Here is a 25,177-nt window from a genome sequence, read left to right on the forward strand (position 1 = left end):
AGAAGAAATAAGGCCCTGAGGGAGAAGTGGAGTATCTAGTCCTTTAATGTTGGGGGGTAGAGAAATGTGCTTATTTGGAAGTTAGCTGAGTTTTGCAGACAAAATTGTGAAAATACCCCATTATTAGCAACAACATAATGCAATTCTATTAATGATGAGCTACTTTCTCTTTACAATTCTGAGTGGCTCTTTGAACAATCTGGTAAATTTAACAGACAAAAACAAAACAAAAAACATTGGTTATCCAGAAGTGCAAAAATACGCAATCTCAGCCTCCATAGATTATTATAAATGGTTATCACAATTGTTCAGCCACAGTAATGTTTACCAGCTGGGGTACGGTACAGGTTTTCAGGGAGGCAAGTGCGACATCCCTCTCTCCCTACATGGAGACAATTCAGGTAAGTGAGCAGGCATGCACAAAATAGCATGGTGCTCATTTTACTTAACTGAAATTCAGAGATTGCAAAGCATTCAGCCACTTTATGGTAGTGTTTGCAGACAAGTGAATGGCATACTTGGAGTACAGGGATAATACTTCTGCTACCACCACAGCAATTGTACAGTCAGCAAAATCTTTTAATAAGCTTTATAGGTTGTTGTTGTTTCCTCGTTCTTATGAGTGTCAGTTACAGACGTATGGGCAGCAAATTATCTGTGGATAACTTGAAGTACCTGCTTCTAGTTCTGCCAGTAGGGTCAGTATTGTGGCAAATGCGTGTGTGTTCTGGAACTGATGGACTGCATTTACGACAAGTAGCATCCCATTGCATTGCATTGCATTACAACTTGCCTTGTCAGGTCCTCATGCAGAACATTAATCTGCAAAGTGATAAAAATTAATAGCACATGAATTAAATAATAGGATCCAAGCATCTCTTAATACTTAAAGTAAACACAGGGCTTTGTAGGTTTTTGTTGTTGTTGCTTTTATTATTTCAAATCAAATCTAGCACAGGTAGTTTGTATTAGGCTAAAGACAGTATGTCACTCACTTCACATCACAATCAATTTTAATATGCTAAAAAACACAGCATAGAACTGAGTTCACACAAACTTCTTGCTAGATCTGGTCAAAGAGTATTCAAACAATTATGTCACTCATCGAATACATTATTTCTAATAGTTTTATATCATTTGACCAGATTTAAAATATCCAGAAAACCTAAGTCAAGTATTTCAAGTTCTCTTTCTTGCTCACTATCTTCTGACGTTTATGCTACTGCCTACTATGACTAACTTCTGATACTACTAGCAAAGACTAGTTAGTGTCTTTGCTACTCTAATAATGAGCTATCATGAGTTAACTGTGAAATAGCCTTCACACATTTAAAGGTTTCAGAGTAGCAGCTGTGTTAGTCTGTATCCGCAAAAAGAAGAACAGGAGGACTTGTGGCACCTTAGAGACTAACAAATTTATTAGAGCATAAGCTTTCGTGGACTATAGCCCACTTCTTCGGATGCATCCGAAGAAGTGGGCTATAGTCCACGAAAGCTTATGCTCTAATAAATTTGTTAGTCTCTAAGGTGCCACAAGTCCTCCTGTTCTTCTTTTCACACATTTAGTTATAATATACTTTAAAAAGTGATATTTCATAGAATTATTGCATATTCAGTCATAAGTTGCAATGCATAAAGCTGGAAACATGCACATGCATCTAAATGAAGCATCTGGTCTTACTTCATTGCATCTGCCCTTGTCGCTTTTTAACGTCATTGCCACTGCTGTGTCACTATCTCTTTAAATGAATGAATACTTCCATTGTATTGTAGTAGTCAGGATTTGTACGTGTGTGTTGATTTACGACATTATATTACATTACATCATAATTTAATACTGTATAGTGGTATCTCTTCCCCTGTTGATATGCAAGCATTGCTCCCATAAGAACTGCATTACTGATAGGAGAATATAGACCAACCACTTTGCTCATGTAATTTCCTCAATATTAGGAGAATGAATATGCCCCCTGTGGGAAGGATATCTCCATCACTTGACTATTTAATATTCCTTATGCATTTTTCTTTTGGCAGAATAGACAGACCTCAAAGGGGATTTTTCTTGAGGAAGTGTTCTGAATAGGGGTCAGTGTTGTTCCATAGAACTCTGAAAGTGTTCCTACAAAACCCCAGAGATGGTTTTGTATATTGAGTAACAAAAATGGCTGTTCCTCTGCTTATTCTTTAAAGAATCCTTTTGTCACAGTGTTATGTACCTTTCCCTAGATGCCAAAATCTACAGTATGGAAATCACAACATAAGAACAACCATACTGGGTCAGACCAAAGGTCCATCTAGCCCAATATCCTGTCTACCGACAGTGGTCAATGCCAGGTGCCCCAGAGGGAGTGAACCTAACAGGTAATGATCAAGTGATCTCTCTCCTGCCATCCATCTCCACCCTCTGACAAACAGAGGCTAGGGACACCATTCCTTACCCATCCTGGCTAATAGCCATTAGTGGACTTAACCTCCATGAATTTACCCAGTTCTCTTTTAAACGCTGTTATAGTCCTAGCCTTCACAACCTCCTCAGGTAAGGAGTTCCACAAGTTGACTGTGCGCTGTGTGAAGAAGAACTTCCTTGTATTTGTTTTAAACCTGCTGCCTATTAATTTCATTTGGTGACCCCTAGTTCTTGTATTATGGGAATAAGTAAAGAAGTTTTCCTTATCTACTTTCTCCACATCACTCATGATTTTATATACCTCTATCATATCCCCCCTTAGTCTCCTCTTTTCTAAGCTGAAAAGTCCTAGCCTCTTTAATCTCTCCTCATATGGGACCCGTTCCAACCCCCTAATCATTTTAGTTGCCCTTCTCTGAACCTTTTCTAGTGCCAATATATCTTTTTTGAGATGAGGAGACCACATCTGTACACAGTATTCAAGATGTAGGCTTACCATCGATTTACATAAGGGCAATAATATATTCTCCGTCTTATTCTCTATCCCCTTTTTAATGATTCCTAACATTCTGTTTGCTTTTTTGACCACCTCTGCACACTGCGTGGACAACTTCAGAGAACTATCCATGATGACTCCAAGATCTTTTTCCTGATTTGTTGTAGCTAAATTAGCCCCCATCATATTGTATGTATAGTTGAGGTTATTTTTCCCCAATGTGCATTACTTTACATTTATCCACATTAAATTTCATTTGCCATTTTGTTGCCCAATCACTTAGTTTTGTGAGATCTTTTTGAAGTTCTTCACAGTCTGCTTTAGTCTTAACAATCTTGAGCAGTTTAGTATCATCTGCAAACTTTGCCACCTCACTTTTTATCCCTTTCTCCAGATCATTTATGAATAAGTTGAATAGGATTGGTCCTAGGACTGACCCTTGGGGAACACCACTAGTTACCCCTCTCCATTCTGAAAATTTACCATTTATTCTTACCCTTTGTTCCCGGTCTTTTAACCGGTTCTCAATCCATGAAAGGACCTTCCCTTTTATCCCATGACAACTTAATTTATGTAAGAGCCTTTGGTGCGGGACCTTGTCAAAGGCTTTCTGGAAATCTAAGTACACTATGTCCACTGGATCCCCCTTGTCCACATGTTTGTTGACCCCTTCAAAGAACTCTAATAGATTAGTAAGACACAATTTCCCTTTACAGAAACCATGTTGACTTTTGCCCAACAATTTATGTTCTTCTATGTGTCTGACAATTTTATTCTTTACTATTGTTTCGACTAATTTGCCCGGTACCAACGTTAGACTTACCAGTCTGTAATTGCCGGGATCACCTCTAGAGCCCTTTTAAAATATTGGCGTTACATTAGCTATCTTCCAGTCTTTGGGTACAGAAGCCGATTTAAAGGACAGGTTACAAACCCTAGTTAATAGTTCCGCAATTTCACATTTGAGTTCTTTCAGAACTCTTGGGTGAATGCCATCTGGTCCCGGTGACTTGTAAATGTTTTGGAATTAATTATCAATTAATTCCAAAACCTCCTCTAGTGACATTTCAATCTGTGACAGTTCCTCAGATTTGTCACCTACAAAAGCCAGCTCAGGTTTGGGAATCTCCTTAACATCCTCAGCCGTGAAGACTGAATGATATTGGGCATATTCATTCTCCTAATATTGAGGAAATTACATGAGCAAAAGTGGTTGGTCTATATTCTCCTATCAGTAATGCAGTTTTTATGGGAGTAAGGCTTACATATCATTATATGGGGAAGAGATACCACTATATAGTATTAAATTATGATGTAATGTAATATGTCATAAATCAACACACACGTACAAATCCTGACTACTACAATACAATGGAAGCATTCATTCATTTAAAGAGATAGTGACAGCAGTGGCAATGACGTTAAAAAGTGACAAGGGCAGATGCAATGAAGAAAGATCAGATGCTTCATTTAGATGCATGTGCATGTTTCCAGCTTTATGCATTGCATCTTATGACTGAATATGCAATAATTCTATGAAATATCACTTTTTAAAGTAATGCAAGTAAAGTATATTATAACTAAATGTGTGAAGGCTATTTCACAGTTAACTCATGATAGCTCATTATTAGAGTAGGAAAGACACTAACTAGTCTTTGCTAGTAGTATCAGAAGTTAGTCATAGTAGGCAGTAGCATAAACATCAGAAGATAGTGAGCGAGAAAGAGAACATGAAATACTTGACTTAGGTTTTCTGGATATTTTAAGTCAACCTGGTCAAATGATATAAAACTATTAGAAATAATTTATTCGATGAGTGACAATTATTTGAATACTCTTTGACCAGATCTAGCAAGAAGTGTGTGTGAACTCAGTCCTATGCTGTGTTTTTTAGCATATTAAAATTGATTGTGATGTGACGTGAGTGACATGCTGTCTTTAGCCTAATACAAACTATCTGTGCTAGTTTTATTATTTAAAATCAGAACATCTAACTAGATGTTACATCCAAAGAAAAACCACACCTTAGAAACACTCAATTAACTAAAGGGGCTCAAATAAAGCCAACAGAAAACAAACTATGGCAATTAAGACATAAAATGGAAGTTAGGAGGTCTAAAGGAGAATTTGAAAGGCAATTAGCCAAAGACACAAAACAAATGACAAGAAATTATTTAAGTTTTGCAGCCTCCCTGCTTCTGACATAGAGTCACTGGGTCTACTGGATTATCAGGAAGTAAAAGGAGCAATTATGGAGTCTACAAACATTGCAGAGTAGCTAAATGACTTCTTTGCATCAGTCTTTACCACAAAGAACATTGGAGGCCTGCCTACCCTCAGAGCTAATGAATCGGACTCTTCACTCACCTACATTGGTGTAAGTCAAGGACTAACAAAGCTAAAGACAATGAGATACAGGATATAAGATTAGTATAAGTCAGAGAACCAAAGACTACTTTTCACGGATAAATATAAGGCGCTGTCAGTCATATAGATGGCAAAAGAAGAAAAAATTAAACAAACTGATAGCTTCAATAGTAAAAAGGCATGTAGAGCAGATGCTAGTAAACCAAGAGCTCTGAATGAACTTCAGAATTAAGCAAATGAGCTACTAACAAGAGTATGCCATCTATAATTAAAATTGGCTTCTATCAGAGGAGGGCTGGATGGCAGTCAATGCCATCTCTCTTTAAAAAAAAGGAACCGGGGTGACCTTGGCAATTACCGACAGGCAAACCTTGTATCAATAGTAGGTAAACCTTGTATCGATAGTAGGTAAATTGTTGAAACAATAATTAAAGACTGTTATAAAACATTTAAATAAAACATGATATGGTAGGGACAAACATCCCCCAATGCATTAAGTTTTTCTATCTACTTTAGCAGAGTTTCTTTGGAATGTTCACAGTTTACATTCCACATATACCAACACACTGAATCAGACATTCCAATCAACTTTCTTATGCACACTTACAATAGTGTTCCAAGACTAGAATTGAAACAAATTTCATGCAACTTTCATGCACCCATTTCACCTATTTCATGCAGACTATTGGGAAATCATTAATATAAACCCCATTATCATATGCTGAAGTACTGGGCACATAAAATGCCAATTTTTAAACCTTAAAAAAGTATTTACATTTGGAAGATTTTTATAACCACACAAGAAGCATGCATTTAATCTAGGAAATATCTTTCTGCCAAAAATCAAGTTTTTACTCCAAACCACTGAGGCACTAGACCTCTTCAAATATAGATCACAACATTTTTATGACAAAAATATCAATTCCTTTACTTAAAAACAGCTAAAAATGTTTTTCATGAAGCTTTCCAGAAAAAGACAAAAACAAAAACCTTGAGACAGACACAAAATGCAGGGGCCAAGTGCTCAGCTGGTGTAACTTTTATGGAGTGATGCCCGCTTATATTAGCTGGGTATTTGACCTAAAAAGGATATTAACAACTGGAAAAGGCCCTTTGAAATGAAAATAGTTTTTAGTACATGTGTTCTCAGGAGCTGTTGTACAAAGACTTTTGTAAATTAGTAATTTTTTTTTTTAAATCTTTTAAAGTGAAACCCACCTAATAGTATATGGAGATATACCTATCTCATAGAACTGGAAGGGACCCTGAAAGGTTATTGAGTCCAGCCCCCTGCCTTCACTAGCAGGACCAAGTACTGATTTTCCCCCAGATTCCTAAGTGGCCCACTCAAGGATTGAACTCACAACCCTGGGTTTAGCAGGCCAATGCTCAAGCCACTGAGCTATCATCCCCCATCCTGTTTCCCCACACCCCTCTCATTCCTTATAAGGAAACATTTCACTGAAGGTTAAGCTTTGCTTAAGTAACACAATGACTAGCTTTTAGTAACTTTGAATTCAGCCTTAAGTGATGATGGGCCCACATCACTGAGATGGGCTTGTTTTATAACATGGATTCTATGTGCAAAATTGAGAATTGGAACCAATTTTGATTTTGAACACCTCATAAGCATGGGCATGTTTAGATCCAGGGTTTTGGTTTGAACTTCTCTGCTCTTAGCCAGTTTTTCATATACATCACATTTAATAATCATAATGACAATACTTTGCACTTTCACAGCTTCTTTCATCCAAAGACCTCAAAAGACTTCAGAAACTTTACTTAAGCATTGCATCCCTGTACCAATGTTTAATAATGTTTTCTTAGTTCCTGTTTTTCTTATTAATATCTTCTTTCCTAATCATTTAATCTTCTAATCAATATTTGTAGTAGCTTTTGTAAACAGTCAATTGTATTACTCCTGGCAGTGTATGTGGTTGTAAGAGGGACAAGGATTTTCAGTCATACAGTTATGATTTGTAAAAACAAGAGAAATGATACTCACTCTGAACACTGAGTTTTAATTATTGAATTAACTTCCAATTCAGCACTCAGAACTGTATCACGTTTTATTTAGCCAGTTACCCTATAAAAGTCATCACTCAGAGTTTTAGTCTTCTAAGTACACAGCTCCAGAAAAAGTTTCACTCTGTTAGGTCAATAAAAGGCTGTGTAGCAAGGAGAACTTGTAAGAAAACTCGCTTAAATTAACAGCAGGACCATGGTCAAGGCCTTAAACTTTTGGTGGCACACACTTTGAATATAAGTTGTGATTATACAAAGTATGTGAAATACAGTTTTATATCTGAAGTTCGAGTACATTTTTAGTATTCCCACTGAATGCTAATTACTGATGCAAAGAGCGTACAGCTCCCTCAAGGCATTTCAAAAATCTTGATTGTTTAATCAGTGCTCTTGATGTGTAAGGCGAGGTGGTTGATGACTACCAAAATGTGACACATTGGACATTATCCAGATGGAATGCCAGTTTTCATTTGAGGTTAAGAGGTAAAACTCAACAGGAGAGGTTTTCCAGTATCCTGGATTAGAGCTAGAGTTATATCAGTTGACAAATAAAACCTGGCAGTTCAGCTTGCACATAATATTAAAACAGAAACTTCACTGAACTGTCAGTTGTAAAATGAAGTGATTAACTTTCATTCGGATTATAGCTTTATTCTCCATTTCCATTATTGACATTTTATGTGTTTTATGCTCCCTATGTCATTGTCCTCTTACCTGTTCAAGGTGTAATCATTTGGTGTTTCAACATACATAAAGTACTGCCATTTTCAAGAGCTCTATCTGCCCAGTCAGGTGGATCCAAGACTCAAAACAATCCCCATCCCTCCACACATCCCCTGCCGAGTAAACAGACAGCAAAGTGATTTTCATGTCCTTATCGCATGCTGTGGGAGTTTTCAAAAGCACCAAAATGACATAGGCACCCAAGTTCCATTGATTTCCAGTGGGACTTGAGTGCTTAAGTAACTTAAGTGCTTTTGAAAATCTCTTCCTGCATCTTTAACTACTAAGTCAATGAAAGAAGGCATACATATTTCATCCATTTTCCTGGTGAAAGCTTACTGGTCTAGTTTTAAACAGGAAGACATTTTTAAATTGGGGTACCTAATGTTAGGAGCCTAAATCCATATTTTGGCAGCTATAGAATAGTGGCCTGATTATCAGAGGCGCTGGGAGCAACTCTGGATATCAGATTATTTTTATGTACATGCCTGTAACAGGGTGTGCTGAATCAGGAGCTCTCTCTGCACCCTGTCACTCTAATACTAGGGTGGTCAGGTGTTCATTTTTTAACTGGAAAGTCCGGTTGAAAAGGGGACCTGACAGCACCCAATCAGATCTACAGACCGGACACCCAAAGTCCATTTGCTGTGGGCAGGAGAGGCACCGGGTCATTGCCCGTGCCAGCCCCTACTCAGCCGGGGTCGCTTCTGCCATGCAGCTGCAGCTCCTTTCAGAACCAGGCAGAGGGAAGTTGGGGGCAGAGGAGGGGGAAGAGGACAAATGGGGGCAGGGGAGGTTCTAGCACTCCTGCTGGAGTGTCCAGTTTTTAAATATTACAAAGTCGGCAACCCTAACTCCTACCTGTATATATTAATTGGAAGACAGGCACTTGACAGAGGGTGTGATTTCACTGAGTAGTGCTACAACTGAAGGGAAAGCAACGCCAGCAGATAGAATTATATACATTGACAAAAAAGAAGAGCTGGAAGAGTTGGGAGCCTGAAGGCAGGCAGGAGTAGGCAGGATTGGCTGCTGCTATTTGTACCCTTCCCCAGAAGCAAGTGGGGAAGCTGGCAACTCACTGTAAATATACAATAAAAATGGTGGCGGTGAAGGAGAACTGGAGTGGTTGTGGTATACAGTTAAAGCCTGAAGTGACTCACAAGGGACCACCCTCTGACAGACAAAAATCTGTATTTAGTTGCCTAACATTAGGTGCCCAAATTTGCATGCTTAATATAATCTGTTTAGTGATTGGTAGCTAAATTTTCAAAGGAAAGCACATATTAAGATATAGATTTGGAGAAATGTTCCTTTTGCAAAATCAGGACTAATTGTCATAATTTCCAGCTGACCATATACGCCGTGTGAAAATATAAGGAAACTGGAAGATAATCCTCAGGCAATATTTCCACTTAGCTGCCTTTGTTATCAACCCCATATCCTGCCTCAGTCCATTAAAACAAAAACTATTAACATACAGTTTAAAATACAAGGAACTTGATGGAAAGTTTAATGGCAAATAAACATTAAAAATGACAAAAGCCATCACACCAATATGCTGTGAAGTTACTTCAACAGAAACAATGACTGAAGTAATATATTTGACATTAAATATCATGTAGAGTGTTTAAGAGGCTTTCCTGTAACTCCGTGAAGAAATGGATGCCATGTGTTGCATTTGTTACCATGGTAACAATCCCTCTTTGCAAAGAGCAGAGGATTGAGAGCATAAAATTTGCCTTGCATGTATTTGGCTAATCAACAAACATGGAGGCGTCAAGCCATTTCCACCACTGGTGTAAGAGGAAGCAACTAGACTGAGCACAAAGAAAGTGCATATGCTTATGCCTGAAGAGAATTTGACCCATAGCTACATCTAGGTATATTCATAATCTTGCATATGTAACCTATGTACCCTAGTCCCCCTAGGCTCTTTAGTCTTCCTTGTTAAGATACATGCTCGTTTAGTGAATGGTCCAAATTGCACTGACGTCAATAGGTATTGGAAAAGCCTCTTAGATTTTAAGCTCTTCATGGCATGATCCACCTCTTTGTGTCAGTAAAGTGCCTAAAATTCTTTGACTATATAAAAGTATAGTAAATAATTTTCATTTACCTGATTAGAAATTTTTCTAGGGATTTTGCCTCTTTGACTAGACAGTTTGGAATTATTTATTTTAAATGGTATAGTGCAGAATTAGCACAACAAAGATGGAGGGAAAAGGCAGTAGAATTTGAATTTTCATGCAGTTTACCCCCAAGTTGTCTCAGCACTGTAACTATTTTGGAACGACGAAAATGTGCATTGCTGGCAATCTGTGAATGGGATTAGTTTTCTCCCCTCTTGTGTGTGTTTCTAATATATGTTACGATATGTGAAGTAGTTTTGACAGTTTCAGCTGAACACAAGGTGGATAGCACTCTATATTATAAACTGCTCCATACGTTGTTTCAGTTGGCAGCGTCAGCTCAGGAGAGCCCTAGCATCTAGACTTTGGCAAACTGCAGGTTTGCACTAGCTAGAACATTTTCATGGCTGCAAGATTTCCCCCCCCCCCCCCCCCCCCCGAGGGTCTTAAAACTTGAAAGAGTCTCTCACTCATTCGGGCCTGTGTATAAAGCAGCTGCATCGGTATAGCTACATTATTTCACTTTTTGTCAGGATGCCATAGAAATCTGTTTGCTACACCAAAGGCCATTTTTCAGCCAGCTTCCAGATTCTCAGCTGGTCCACCCACCATTTTGTCTTCATTCTCCATGCATGGGAAAAGTCAGTGAATTTTCTGTACCTGCTCCCTGTAAAGGACAAAGTGGAAGCAGTGGGGTGATCTATTTCAGTCTGAGACAGCAACAAATATGGAATGTGACCTGTCCCACCAGCCCTTTCCTTATAAATTTGGGGAACAGGAAGGGCTGAAACACTGTCAGGCAAGACAGAGATAATATCTTTTATTGGACCAACTTCTGTTGGTGAGACAGACAAGCTTCAAAGCTTACATGAAGCTCTTCTTCAGGTCCAGGAAACTTACTCAGATGATGGAACAGACTGAGAACCCCTGTGCTAAACAAACTTTGTCATAGTGAGCTTCCCTGAGCTATGAAAAAAAAGAGACTGTGCCTCCCCATAGTCTGCTAAAACAACATAAGCTGAAAATCCTATATGTTGCAAAAATGAATAAAAAAGTTGAGATTTCATCAATTATAGATCAGTATGCGTTTCAGAAGTATTAATTTTATGCTAAAAACAGTACAAACTGAAGCAGCTAAAATAAAACTTCCCAAACATTTTAGGAAACATGACATCAAACAGTGATATATTAATTCAGTATAATATCCATCAGTCCTATCTTATCAGTAGGAGGGGTGTTTCCTGGTTGCACAAAGCAGTAGAATTCATGGTTGCACTGTAGAAAGGAGGAGACACAAGTCATCTTCAAACAGAAAGCTGGGAGAGATACTTTGTTTTGATTGCAGTTAATGCTGAGAAGCCTGACTCGCATAGGTAGGTGGATGAAAAGACTTTAAGAGCCCGGTGTGTTAACCAAAAGTCTGCAGCTGGCATTTGTGAACATTTGTGCTGCAGGTCCTTGTTGCTTGACAGGTCAATAAGTCTTTCCTCTTCTTTTGAAGACAGCATATCCATGGGATTTGGCTTAAAGCTGAATGGGTTCCTGATCCATTTATCACATTTGTCTTTGCCCACTTCAGGAAAGTATTCACAAAACTGCTCCTGCAGACGCCCTAAGTGCTGAACAATTGCAATCTGGATACTGTCAACTGACAGGTCACTGCACTGTTGCACAATGTCCTCGGTGTGTGGAAACAGATCCCTGCTGCACATGTGAAGACCACAGTTCAAGTTTGTTAATGAATGCTGCTATCCAATCATTAGCAATGAAAACATTTGCAACTCATCCCTGAAGTGACACATTCAGAGAATTCAGTCTCTCGAATATGTCAGCCAGATATGACAACAATGCTGTACAAGTGGAGAATTATTATCTGCAAGAAAAATATGGGACTTCCTCATGCAGTTCACACAGTCTTGTCAGCACCTTGTCCGTGGACAGCCCACAAACTTTTGAATGTAAAAATGGGGTGAAGTTTGCCCCTATCTCATAAAATGGCATAAACCCTTGAATTAACTGGGCATGACTTTATAAAGTTTATATTTTTTTACTGCAACTGAAAGAATATTGTTGAGCTCCTTTGCCATCTTCTTAGCAGCCAATGCCTATCTGTGGATCATACAACGATTCCAGGTTGCTGTAGGGGCCACTTCTTGTACCCTTGTCACAAGTCCACTATGCCGTTCTGTCACTGACTGTGCTCCATTGCTGCAAATTCCAAAACAAGGCCTACGTCTTGGACAAAACCATTTAACAGTTTATAAAGTTCTTAACCAGTTGTGTTGTAAGTGAAAGCTTTAGTTCTATTGCTATAGCAAAATGAATATACACAAGTAGCTGTGCAGCATTTGATATATTGGTAGACTCCTATCTGAATTGAGTAACATGGGCTCTGAACATCACTTTCTGGGATCTACTCTTTTACATTGGTAGCCATCTCCACAATATGGTATGAAACTGTGTCATTAGAAAGTGAGATCATGTTTAGCCATAGTGCTGCTTTCTCTCCTATCATCACTGAGCACAGATCCTTTGCAGTTAGAAGCAGTAGTTTCTCACCCACCTTGTGCAGCTTACCAGCTTTGTCAATGTGCAAAGCTGCATGGTAAGAAGCCCCAGTAACCTACATGTTAACAGTGATGTACACATCAACAACTTTATTTTTTCCTGTTAAATCATGGAGCTTCCTCTGGAAAAAACTCTATGGGTTTAGATATCAAGGTAGGACATCTTGTTTCGAGATGTTGGTATAACGTGCAGGGCTCCATACTGTCATTTGCCAATACTTCGCTGCATACAACACATTGGCGTCTCAGTGCATCGCTGGACCCACTCCATGTAAAGTCCAGGTTGAAATAAGCTTGGTCATATTTTCGGTTTCTGCGTTTTGCTTGAACCTCCGCTGCTGCCCTCACTTTGTCTTGTGTTGTTTGCTTTTCTCCCTGTGTCACAAAATGATCCATTTCTCATGTAATCGGTTTTTCACTGTAAGTGTGCTGCTGTTAATGATTTCACGTTTGTTTTTAAGTACTTGGGGAGAAAAACCACGCAACGGATGTCTGACGGGTCACAGTTGCTAAGAAAGCTTAAATTCATAACATTGCTAGACACTAAAAATCACGTACTGAATAGACTCACAGGATTTATGGCTTATTACAACAATCTATAACCCACTAACAAGCCCCCTCTAGCTCCTTTCTCCCCCTTCCTATCCTCCCCATGACTGGAGGGGTGTTAATGGGCCACTTCACCTTGAATGGTCCCTTAAAATGAGTGTTAACTTATGCTAAACACCTGTTCCATCTTGTATTTAGCAGTGACACTCAGATCTTGTCTTCACAGTGCTGCAGTTTCACCTCTATACTGCTTTAGTGAAGACACTTTTATGAAGACAGGAGAGCTTCTCTCATCGGAGCAGTTAATCCACCTCCCTGAGGCCTGGTCTATACTACAGAGTTAGGTTGACTAACTCTGTAAGTGTTTACACCAAAATGTTGCTCCTGCAGGTGTAACTCACCCACTATAGCTACTTAATAATTCTACTTCCCCGAGAGGCATAGAGTCAATGTTGATGTAATTAGGTTGACTATGTTGCTTACATTGACTGTTGCTGGCTTTTGGAAGCAGTCCCACAATGACAGTTAGGGCTTGTCTACACTAGGCAGCTTTTAGCGACAAGGCTGTGTCGACACAACCTTATCACTAAAAGTCAGCGTGTGTGAACACTCGGTTGGTATTTTGTCAGCACTTTGGCTGACAAATTACTTCCAGTTCTGCGAGCAGTGTTAGGTTTATCGGCAGGAGAGCACTCCTGCCGACAAAGCTGCGTTCACACTGCCACTTGCGTCAGCAAAACTTGTGTCTTTCGTTCGGGGACTTTAAGTACCCGTGAAAGACAAACGTTTTGTTGACAACGTCTCACTGTAGACAAGCCCTTAGATTGGTGCAAGCGCTCCTGGTGAGAACATGCACCGCCAACACAAAGAGTGTCGTGTGGACCTGCAAAAGCATTTTATTTATTGTGGTGGCTGTACGTTGACGTAAATTAGGTTGACATAACTTTATAGTGTAGACATCCCCTCAGAGGCGGTAGCTATGTTGATGGGAGAAGCTCTCCCATAGACCGTGCTATGTTGACACTGGAGTTAGATTGGTATAACTACGTTGCTCAGGGGTACGTAAATCTATAGTGTACACCTGGCCTGAATAAGTTTCCCAGACCTGAGGGAGAGCTCTGAGTAAGCTCAAAATCGTCTCTCTCTCTCTCTCATCAACAGAAGTTGGGCCAATAAAAGATATAACCTCAACCATCTTACATCTTGTCGCTCTAATATCCTGGGACTGACATGGCTACAACAAACACTGCATATAACAATGGCCTCAAAAGTATCACATTGAATGAGTTTTTTGCATTTGGGCAGAGCAAGACTGTATTTTTCTCAATTAAAAAAAAACAACAAAAATTGAATGCAGGTTGGCTAGAGAATATATTAAAATCATGATACCTTTAATCAATGAGAAATCGCATTCATTGAATGGAGCTGTTAATATCTCTGTGGTCGGCAGTGTTTTCCAGTGAATTTGTTTTCAAAGTGGAAAGAATGAGTGCTGTCAACAAATGAAAAATAAAAGGTACATTTATTGGGAAGGAGACATCAGTCTTTTTCTGTTTGTAAATGCTGACGAGCAGGGTTTAAGGAGGGCTAATGTCACCCATTCATCTTAATTAAAGAGTTAATTGCTCGTGTATCCTGATTTGGTTAGCTGATCCTAGTGGCATGAAAAGTTCTTGCTTCTATGTATTTTATTGACCAGTATAATGACATCATCAGTAAATCTCAGAATTTATTCATGCTTCAGCCTATCCTCGTAACTTTAATAGCCTCCTACATGATAAAATTTTCAAGAGCAAAGGAGTTCTTTAGTATGGTACAGAATACAGAGAGGTCTGTTCAGGAAGCTGTTAAATGTCTCAGTTCAGCTGTCACTGAAGTATTACTTCAAAGTCTAGAGTCATGAAGATAAGTTAAAAAGTAATTTTAAAGACTAGTTCTCAGAAAATGTATATATGGAAATAGAATAAAACATCTACAAAAATGCAAACCAAATATAAGCAAGAGACCTGTTTTTATTCAATTTTTCACAACTGTAGTCATAGTCAAACAAGCAATGACACCAAAAGAGACAGACAAGGTTGACGGTGTGTTTTATGGATTAAAGACCAAATTTGTTTAGTCATGCGTCATATAACACAACAGATGGGAACTCTGATCTGAACAAAGACCAGTTAACTAACTAAGATGTCTGAGAGGTTTCCCCCATGTAATATCTTTCATCTTCTAAACTATAATTCCCCAAGTTAGTTCTAGAGAAGTATTTAAATGAAATTTTCATGCAAGGGGAAGTGTCGGATGGTATTGTTTTTGATTAACCCCTTATGCAGTACTTTAAAGAAAGGAAAATACAATAATAAAATCACAAAAACAATGGTGGATACAAGGTCATCCTTGCAATGAGTCTTGGCAGGTGACAATTATATTATGGTACAGAGAGTCAATTTCTGCTTGCTATCATGCAAACATGGTTCCTACTGAGGGCAGAACTCAGCCTTCAAGGAGCATTAGGCACAAAATGAACCTGACCCTACTATTATCCTCAGTCCTGAGAGTGTAGTATTTGCTTTGGTGAAGGCCACAGGGAAACCTCCTGCCTTTTCTCCTAAGTGTGGTATATGGAGTAGACTAAATATAGCATAGGAGGATGCTACCAGTTTTGAAGCTTTAAGAATTTCATGGTGGTCTTTACTTCACAAGTGTCCTCTTTATCTGCTTAAGTTTTCTAATTACTTCACAAGCCAGCATGTCCAACAATGTTGGTTGTCAATGCTTTCCATGGACAGAGTGGCAATTCTTATTGCCAATACTGACTCTGTGATCTTGTCCAGAGTAGCCTTCTGTAAGATGTGATAAAATATTTCTGCCTAACTTTGTATGCTATATGATCAGAATAGCACTGCCCATCTCTTTGGGATGCAGTGTATTCTACAGAATAGAGAAATCACTCAGGAGACCTAGGTTTGATTCCGGGCTCTGCCGCTGGCCTGCTGGATGATCTTGGGTCAGTCACCTCAACTCTTTGTGAATCAATTTCCTCATTTGTAAAAGTGAGATGATATTTTACTTCTCTCTGTGAAATGCTTTAGATTTACTGATGACAAGTGCTATGAGTGAAATATTTTTTGAATAGTCAGTTATCAGAAGGGTCATCTGGGTTAATTTATGGTATTTGTGACACGTTGATTAAAATACAAAATAGTTACTTCTCAATAGATTCCAGATGTCACTAGCTTCTTTCATTGTTTAGCTCTGGGAGAGACTCCCTAAATGAATTATAGATTCCTGCAATTGTACCTGAACTACAAGCAAACCTCTCAGTCCATTTTGTAAAGTACTTAAGTATAGCACAGGACTTTTGGTTACTCTTAAAAATGAGTGCTGATAACACAACTGTTCCATTTTCTACTGTTTGGGCTTCCTCACAAGACTTTAGTTGTGTTAAACCCTTTCCCAAGTCATCAGCAATCCAAGCTCAGTATGCTTGTTAAAATAAATGCCAATGACTCATTTTTATTTTGAACTACTTAACTTCATTATCTGTACAATACTTAAAGTTTACTAGTAAAGTTTTTTTTTAAATGGTTTGCAAGCTGTTTTGCAGAATCTTTAAATCTCTTTTGTAACCTTCATTTTCTTTGTTGCTTTCAGAGCTTTGTGATGCTCAAACAATAAAATGAAAACTTAAGGAAAGAGCCAAAAGGTTCTTGAATATTAGATGGTGGGCTTGGGAACAATGACATTAACTTTTTCAAAAGTTTTTTTAAAAACCAACAATAAAAAAAAAGAACAAATAAGAGCAGAAGTTTAGGAATGGGTTTTCATTGAACAGAATCTTTAGAAATGTTAAAATCTCCAGTGACCTGTAAAATATCTAGTTCAACCATTTAGCTGTAGCACTTTGCCATTTATAAGACTTCTACAAAATCTGAAAATAACCCAAACAAGTAAGTAGTAACTTGTTTAACAATCTCTGTTAGCTCGCTAAAATAACCTGCTATGAATAGGGAGTAAAAGTTCATAAGTAGAAAGCTTATTTCTTAAACATTTTTTAAGTTACTATACTGTATTTTTTGTACACAACATCAGGGAATGGCTGGTGCAACTTCTTACAACATTACTAACTTATTAATAAACATGTGCATGAAGTGGAACAGAGCACACAGGTTATAATTCTTTGGCTGTGCCTAGTAACATAAATAGCTCTGATACCATCAGTTGAAGAATTGAGGAATTAAACTTTCCAAAAAGACTGATTATGAGGATTGGACATGCTAAAAGCAATGATGAAAAGAGGCTGCTAAGAACTGGAACAACATTCAGAACAGAGGCAATAGGACCACAATGGCATATGAATGAAAATAAACACATCCCTGAGAAAATGCTTCATCAACATAAGAGCAGCAACAAAGCTGCGAATCTCCAGATAAGCAAAAAATGTTTTTGAAGAAAAAATAGCATGCAAGGTAGGACTTCAAAGACTAGAGAAGATCTAATGCATGGAACTGAATAATACTTACTTTATTTATATATATATATATATATATATATATATATAAAGTAAGACAGAAAAGGGAAAGAGAGACACAAAATAGTCATAACTAATCACCAGATCAACCCCATCTGTGTCCTCAGATTATATTTTTTAACCCTTTGATCCTAACACTCCATTGAAGTAGCACACTGGTATCAGTTTAGTGATCAAAGAGGAGAAATGTTTTAATCCTATAACAGTCAACTATCCTTAATCAGCTCTACAATTCCTTTTTTTGGCCGACCTCTTCACTCCCTCCTCCCTCTATGTCACTCCTCCACTATTATATATCCTTAACATAAATTTGCAGCTCCCCTCTAGGTTGGACGGCTCAGCCTCCGCTACTAAATTGCCCAAATCTTTTTCTTGCTGTTCCCTTGCTCATCCACACAGTTCCCTTTCTAAAAGGAGCCATGAAAATCAGTGTGTCCTAGGCCTACAGTAGTTCTCATCACAGAGGGTAAGAGAAAACGTAATGCAAAAATAAACCACAGAATAGGCAATAAATTGCTGCATTGATTCTAGGACTAAAAATGATAAAGCTAAAAGAGGAGCAAGAATTATTTAGTTCTACACAAGGACAGTCAAGTAATATAACAATTTGTATTAAAAACTGAAAAAGGAAGAAAACACACTGCAAACTTGGGTCCAGATCCTGCACCTCTAAAGTCAATGGGATTTTTGCCACTGACTTCAGCAGATCTTCATCTGGCTGGTAGTGAAAGCATAGTAATGTGCTATTTTTTTCTGCTCTGTAAGAGGACCTACTCAGACTGGATGACATGCACAGAAATTTCAAAATGTTTTATCATCCTGATAAGATCTTAAACATGTTTTTTTCCATGACATACGACATACAAAGGAGAATTGTAATGCCTCAGTCATTGCTGACAGGGCAATGGCCACAAATGGCTAACTGGACTATGAAGTCGAAGTGGCAGTAAGTATTTCAGAAACTGAATGGCAGCCACAGAGGAACTCTGTGAGAGGAAAAATAAAATCAAACAAAAATAAAATCCAACCAACCAAATAAAAAAAAATGTAGAGTTTAAAAACTAGCACAGCACTAAGGGAATGCCTTTCACTTAGAAGCCTAAGTCCTACTGACTCGCAATGGTAAATGAAAATTGAAATTGGTTTTACATGGGATTTAGTTAGGCTCCTAAGTGAAGGTTTTGAAAATTTTACCTCAAAACAATTTGCCACATCTTGATTGGTTAGGAGAGTAGGCACTAGTAAAGAAAATCTTCATTCATGACACTCATGGAGTACCTGTCTAAAGCAATGTACTGCTCAAATGTAATTAAGGCTGATAGAGACTGAATGATGCTATGTGATGATGTTCAGTGATTTGCATGATACACGCTCATTATACATGTTTATTTCGTTGTGCACTGAATTTAGATTGTGATCTCCACAGGGCAGGGGCCTTGTCTTTTAATTGCATATAAAATTTCACCTATGGCTTCATACAAGTTACCTGATCACATCCCAAAACAACAGCCCTGGCAATATTTGACACCTCAGAAGAGAGGCCCAACAAGAGAAACTACTTTTTCACAGCTAGAAGTGGTTCCTGCAGAACAGCAATGAGGCATATTGGAAGGGTGGTGTGGGGAGGTTTGCTCTAGTGCTGTTCTATGGATAAACAGTAGGCTGCAGTGTCCAACTCTGCTGAAAGGTACTCTTTGTTATCACTACATTCATCCAAGTTAAAACTGAATTGTAGTAAATATGGAATAGAAACAATATTAAAATGGCAGCGTGGATAGCATGTCCTGATCCAAGCATTGGAATAGGAACCAAGAACTCAAGAATTCTCATCCTGCTTCTGCCACTCATTCACTATGTATCTGTGGATAAGTCACATAACTCTTATGTCTCAGGTTTCCCATGTGCAAAATACCTTTCACGTCTCTCAGAAAACAGTGTGTGGATTGACTATAAAGCACACATATATGGGCTCTTTACTGATCATCCTCCTCATCACTACATTTATGGACTAGTCATAACATACACATATTCCTACAACTGTGGTTATAAACCCTAACATTACTCAGGCAACATTTTTCTTTCCTGCTCAGTCCAGATTTTTGCATTTAGATAGACCCTTTACAGTGGTCTTTTAATATGATGGTCTTTATACATACAACCATTAAGGTACAATGGAACGATATGCCTCTCCTCCCCACCCCCCACTTCCACACTAATATCAATGATCATTAATCATGCTAAATGACAAAAGAAATGAGCATATATAAGGAAAACAAGATTGCCATAGGAAGAGGTTGCAAAAAAGCCGATAGACTGATGCCACTGGTATACAGGGCTACGTAAAAATTGTACAGGATCTCAGTAAAGATTGACATTTAGTAGATTCACTTCTATCTCATCTAAGTAGTAACATTAATACTATTGTTTTATCTCCTGCTCTTTGGACATTTAATCATTGCACCTCAAAATTACTAAAATCTCCTGAAGAATAAGCATCTATAAGAATTTCCTTTTTGTTCATCCTGCTTCAACATTTGGACAATGTCTTCCTCCTCTTTCCCTCACCATTTACATTTTTAGTTTAACTACTAAATATCAACTGCTGGTGGCCCTTAGAGCGTTAGCTGATCATCTGATGCCAGCTTTCCTTCTTTCCAGATGCTAAACTGCATTACAAGACAACTATGTAGCCAATGATTTTAGTTTATTGTTAATTTATTGTTTGATGTTATGATTAACTAATGTGTCATATACAATCATCGTATATTAAATATGACTCTTCCATGAAAGCAATTGCTATAGAGGCTGCAGCGATATAATGCAATGACAAATGATAGGGGTAGGGGGTCTGTGAGAATCTCTATTAAAGTATGACTCACCCTATGATAAAGTTGAAAACTGCTTATTTTAAGACTATTTCATGATGGTGCACATTGATGATGATGATTGCTACTCTATATTGAGAGACAAATTAATGAATCAGACATTACAGACATTTGCTTTTAAATGAGCCCCAGTGGATAGTACCGTAATGTCTGATTCATTAATTTGTCTCTCAATGTACAGCAGTGATCACTGTTCAATATACAGTGAAATCCTTTTATTTAAATGGATTTAAAATACTTAAAATATTTGTTTGACAAAACAGATATTTTGTAATTAATCAAAATAAGAATGAAAAACTCTGAAAGATAAGAAGTTGTCCAGATTGCCAGCATTACCCCTGCCAAGTCCTCCAGTTGCTGACCCCCAATCCACCAATATCACTATGGATTATCTGGATTAAGCTTTAGCCATCTTGCCTTCTGCCATTCTGCAATTTTACAAAGCTATTGAGACAGACCTTTGGGGTAGGATTTTGATGGCCAGTTCAAGGGAAGAGGACACAAAGGTGCCTTTAAGCCTTTTCACCCCTGATCCTTGGGTCAATCCCAAAAGCAATTTAGATCATCTTCAGGAATGCTCCATGATATACTGCCACAGCTGGGATCATCAGGGGCCCTTGAGCTAGATCTCCCTCATTATAAAAGAGAGTCTGGGTTGCCGGCAGGGCCTTCTCTGTGAAGATCCCATGACTCTGGAAACTCTTCCCCTTCTTTGAATTCAAGGACCGTCTGGGCACAAACACCATCTGTTTAGCAGGGCTTTTGGAGAGGGCTGAGTGTATGTTACCAGAATGTTGGGCAGTGGAAAGGAGCTGCTTGGTTGAGTTGAATTATTTTTTCCTGTTTGAATGTCTGGTTTTTAACACTGTTATATGTAATATTAATTAAATGCCAGGCAGCTGGAACCTCTGCACAGATATCTTTTTAATATCTAAATAAAGAAAGAATAAATATGGCAGCTGCCAATGAGCCTCTGGAACTGCTCCAGCACAGGGTAATCTCTGACCAGCTTGTAGACCCCTTTTAAGGTTTGCACCACCGTAGTGTCATAAAGCAGCTCTAATGGGGATGAGAAACTAGTCCAATAGGTTGTTTGTTTCACTGCACCAGCTAAATTTTATATAATGGAAATGCAGAACTTATCATTAGCAGCAGTCCATGTTTCCTCACTAACTCTCCAAGCGGCCTCATACACACGCTGAGCAGGAGGTTTGATAAATAGCTGTTGGGCAGGAAGGCAACAGGCCTAAACCTACATTTGGGACCTGTCAAGCAAAAATCAACAGAATACTTAACTGAATACACCAAGTAATGACTGTAGATATCCCTATAAAATGTCATGTTCAATTGTACCTAAGGAGGGTGATATCTCATCATCCAATACAGCCAAGAAAGGATGGAATTTTAAAGTGAATGTGAAAGACAGAAATAATGGGAAATTGAATTGCCACTACCTTCTTAATGATGTTCCCCCAAGGATGAATCCAGGTGAATACATGGCAGCATCTTCACTGACAAATATGGTTTCATAAGTAGAGGCCACAGAATAGCTTTCTTGAAGAGAGATATCTCATAGGGAGACAATATCGACAATCCATACCAACAGTGGGCCCAGTTCTTTCTACTCAGCCCAGGACAAAAGGGAAAGGACACAGATCCAGCACACACACTGTGGCATGGAGCATGCCTAGTACATTCAGAACCTCAGTGAGAAAGATGTAGGTACGTGCCTAATAAAGAGGTTTCTGGGTGCTTTTGAAAATACTTTCAATAGGATTTCATAAATAATTATAATATCTAGCTCTTATATAGCATTTTCCCATCAGTAAATCTCCAGTGTTTTACAATGGAGGTGGTATTATCCCCATTTTACAGAAGTGGGAACTGAGGCACAGAGAGGCACTGACTGCACAGTGGCACACAGCATGACAATGGCAGAGCCAGTAATAAAATCTGGCTCTCCTTAAGTTACAGTTAAATGCTCTCTCCACGGGAGAGCACTACATCCCATACTAAGGACCTTGCATTAAATTAATAACTGGGTTCATTATCACTCTGTGCTCTGGGAAAATCATTATCTAGAAACATCAACAGAACCAAAATTAGAAACATGTTATGTGAGAGATGTCACCCGCTAGCGACTGGCCCAAAGAGAGAAAAAGGGGATCTGCTGAGTTCTGAAACAGAGAGACGACTTTATGTGCCTGTGTAGAAAAAGGGATAAAGCCCATACTATAGGCTTAAATATCTGGAAAGAGAGGATACCTTTCAGCAAAAATTCTGTACTATCAGTTTATCCTACTACTCTCAGGGCTACTGTTTCCCCTATTCAGATTTTCATGTCCAGTATGAATTCTCTTTTTAAACACACACCTAGCTTAATTATAAGCATAAAAACCTGGAACTTCCTTGTGCTGTGATAAGGATGTAGACATTTGCAGTTCTACCACTCAAGTTTCTCAAAAGAGAATTAATATTTCATAGAACATAAATTAAAGTGAAGAGAAATAAGAAAATAAAAGCTGGTGAGTGAGGATGATTATAATTTATTCGAAGATACGCAGCTGTGAGTTATTTGGCCTTTCTTCACAAATGAGATAAATGTCGTATCCCATCATATCCCACCACCATGAATTATATATAACAACACTTGGTGAAATATGAAATTCTAAAAATACATTGAAAGGCTGGAGTCATGTTAATGGTTTATTATGATAGGTGCACCTGATTGTGAAATATTATCTTTCAGGGAAGATAAATGGGGACATCACTGTTTGAGAAAGTCCACTTATTTTTAAAAGATAAATTAAATGCTCTTGGAGACAAGCTATGCTGTTTTAATACCAAAATAAGAATTTCTAAATATTCATGCATGGGTTTGCATAGACCAATTAGAATAATCTCTTAAAGTAAGTGCAACTCTTAACTGGGTGACCACTTAATAGATCTACACATGAGTAAATTCAGTGGGACTACATATGGCAATAAGCACTCAGCAACAGGAGTAAGGATGGCACAGGTGGCATAGAAGGAAGGAGAAAGATGTCTCCTTCACACAATCACACACAAGCTATTTACCGGAATGTTTGTCATACTGCATATGACAAACCGGGTGCAGATTTTATTTCTAGCATACAAAGAGAGCCCATAGCATTAAAATGCTTAAGCAGGATGCATGCCAGCAATGAACAAACATCTTGATAATATGGTCCAGTCTCTGTAAATATTTGGCTACTTACACATATGATTAAATTTGTTACCAGCGTTCATGGTTCTTTAGACTACTTTCTGAAGCCAACAGTTAAAAAACAGAACTAAATAAATCCCACAAATACTCAATGTTACCATGAAATGAATAGGAAGGGAGGACACCCTATTCAAAAACACAGCAACTTTCCACGTTTAAGAAGTTTTCATTCCTGTACATATTATGATGCTGCTCTTTCTTTCACATAATGCATGCAAGTTACTACCTTTGATGAGAAATAATGTACTAACATTTTATCTTTTCTGAAATTTTAGTCCCCCATTTGTTTCCACATTTAAACAAATAAACAACCCTGTACACCCAGATATTTTGCAGATCCAAAATTGCACCTGGGGGCCCAGTCACAGAACAGTCATCCCATTATTCACAATGATATTTTCATCTGATCAAATGGTGTACACCTATGCTTACTTGAAAATCTTTCTCTCTCATATGCTCAGTTGTTTAGTATTTACACATTATTTTTGGGTGCCTTGTAGGCTGGGTCATCAATTTCTCAAGAATCCTTTGTAGATACAAGCATAGGTTAGATATTTTCATTATCTACCTATTTTGAAATGGGTAGCTAAAAGGCTGACAACATTTAGTCAGCAAACAATATGCCCAATCCTATAAGGTGCCCTAGAAATATATGAGTTCTACCAAGTATATCCCATGAATGCAATAATTACTTACATGGTATTTCTGTCCTGAAGAAAGCATTACTGGGGTACTTAGTAAAAGTTAAAAATCACTCTGATAAGCATACTCAATAATAGCAGAGTTCTTCCTTCTCTGCTGCTTTCCAACCTTTTGATTTTCTGCCTCCTTTCTTCACTACAGTAAATTGATTCCTTCAAAACATCCAGGTGCAAATGAATTAATGGTCTTCAACTGTGAGTGAGTATGATGGACTTTTCCCCTCCTCCTCACTAAGGTCCTTTCTGTTCAGAGACAACCTACATATCAATTAAACTCACCTGTTAATTAAAAGCTTGTTTGGAATTTTTTTTTGCTAGTTGGAAGCAAGAGAAAGTGTAAAAGGTGTCTGAATGCTGAGGCTTTGAATGTTAATTACTTACTCTGAGGTTTGTTCAGGATCCCTCAGGTGTTGGTCGAGCACTGGCAAGGAACTGGAAAAAGGAAACAAAATTAATTTGTAGTTTTTGTTGTGGGGAAGAAACAGAACAGAAATCAACCAGCCTTCCAAATTTTTCACTTTTCTTATTTAGAATTATTCTTTATTCATTTATT

The 25,177-nt window shown here is 38.2% G+C and overlaps 1 protein-coding gene across 2 annotated transcripts in view; it reads right to left on the minus strand.

Moving 5' to 3' along the window:
* Positions 1-24,806, minus strand: part of TENM2 (teneurin transmembrane protein 2) — a 1,090,181-nt gene extending 1,065,375 nt beyond the window's left edge. Inside the window, exon 1 of one of the 2 annotated variants that reach the window (XM_065554888.1) lies at positions 24,620-24,806. The gene's annotated coding sequence lies outside the window, so the exon portion shown is untranslated. The remainder of the gene's footprint in view (positions 1-24,619) is intronic. The other variant, XM_065554886.1, reaches the window with a different exon arrangement.
* Between the last annotated feature and the right edge of the window lie 371 nt (positions 24,807-25,177).

This window comes from Chrysemys picta, chromosome 8 (genome assembly GCF_011386835.1).
Source record: "Chrysemys picta bellii isolate R12L10 chromosome 8, ASM1138683v2, whole genome shotgun sequence".
Lineage (NCBI taxonomy): Eukaryota > Metazoa > Chordata > Testudines > Emydidae > Chrysemys > Chrysemys picta.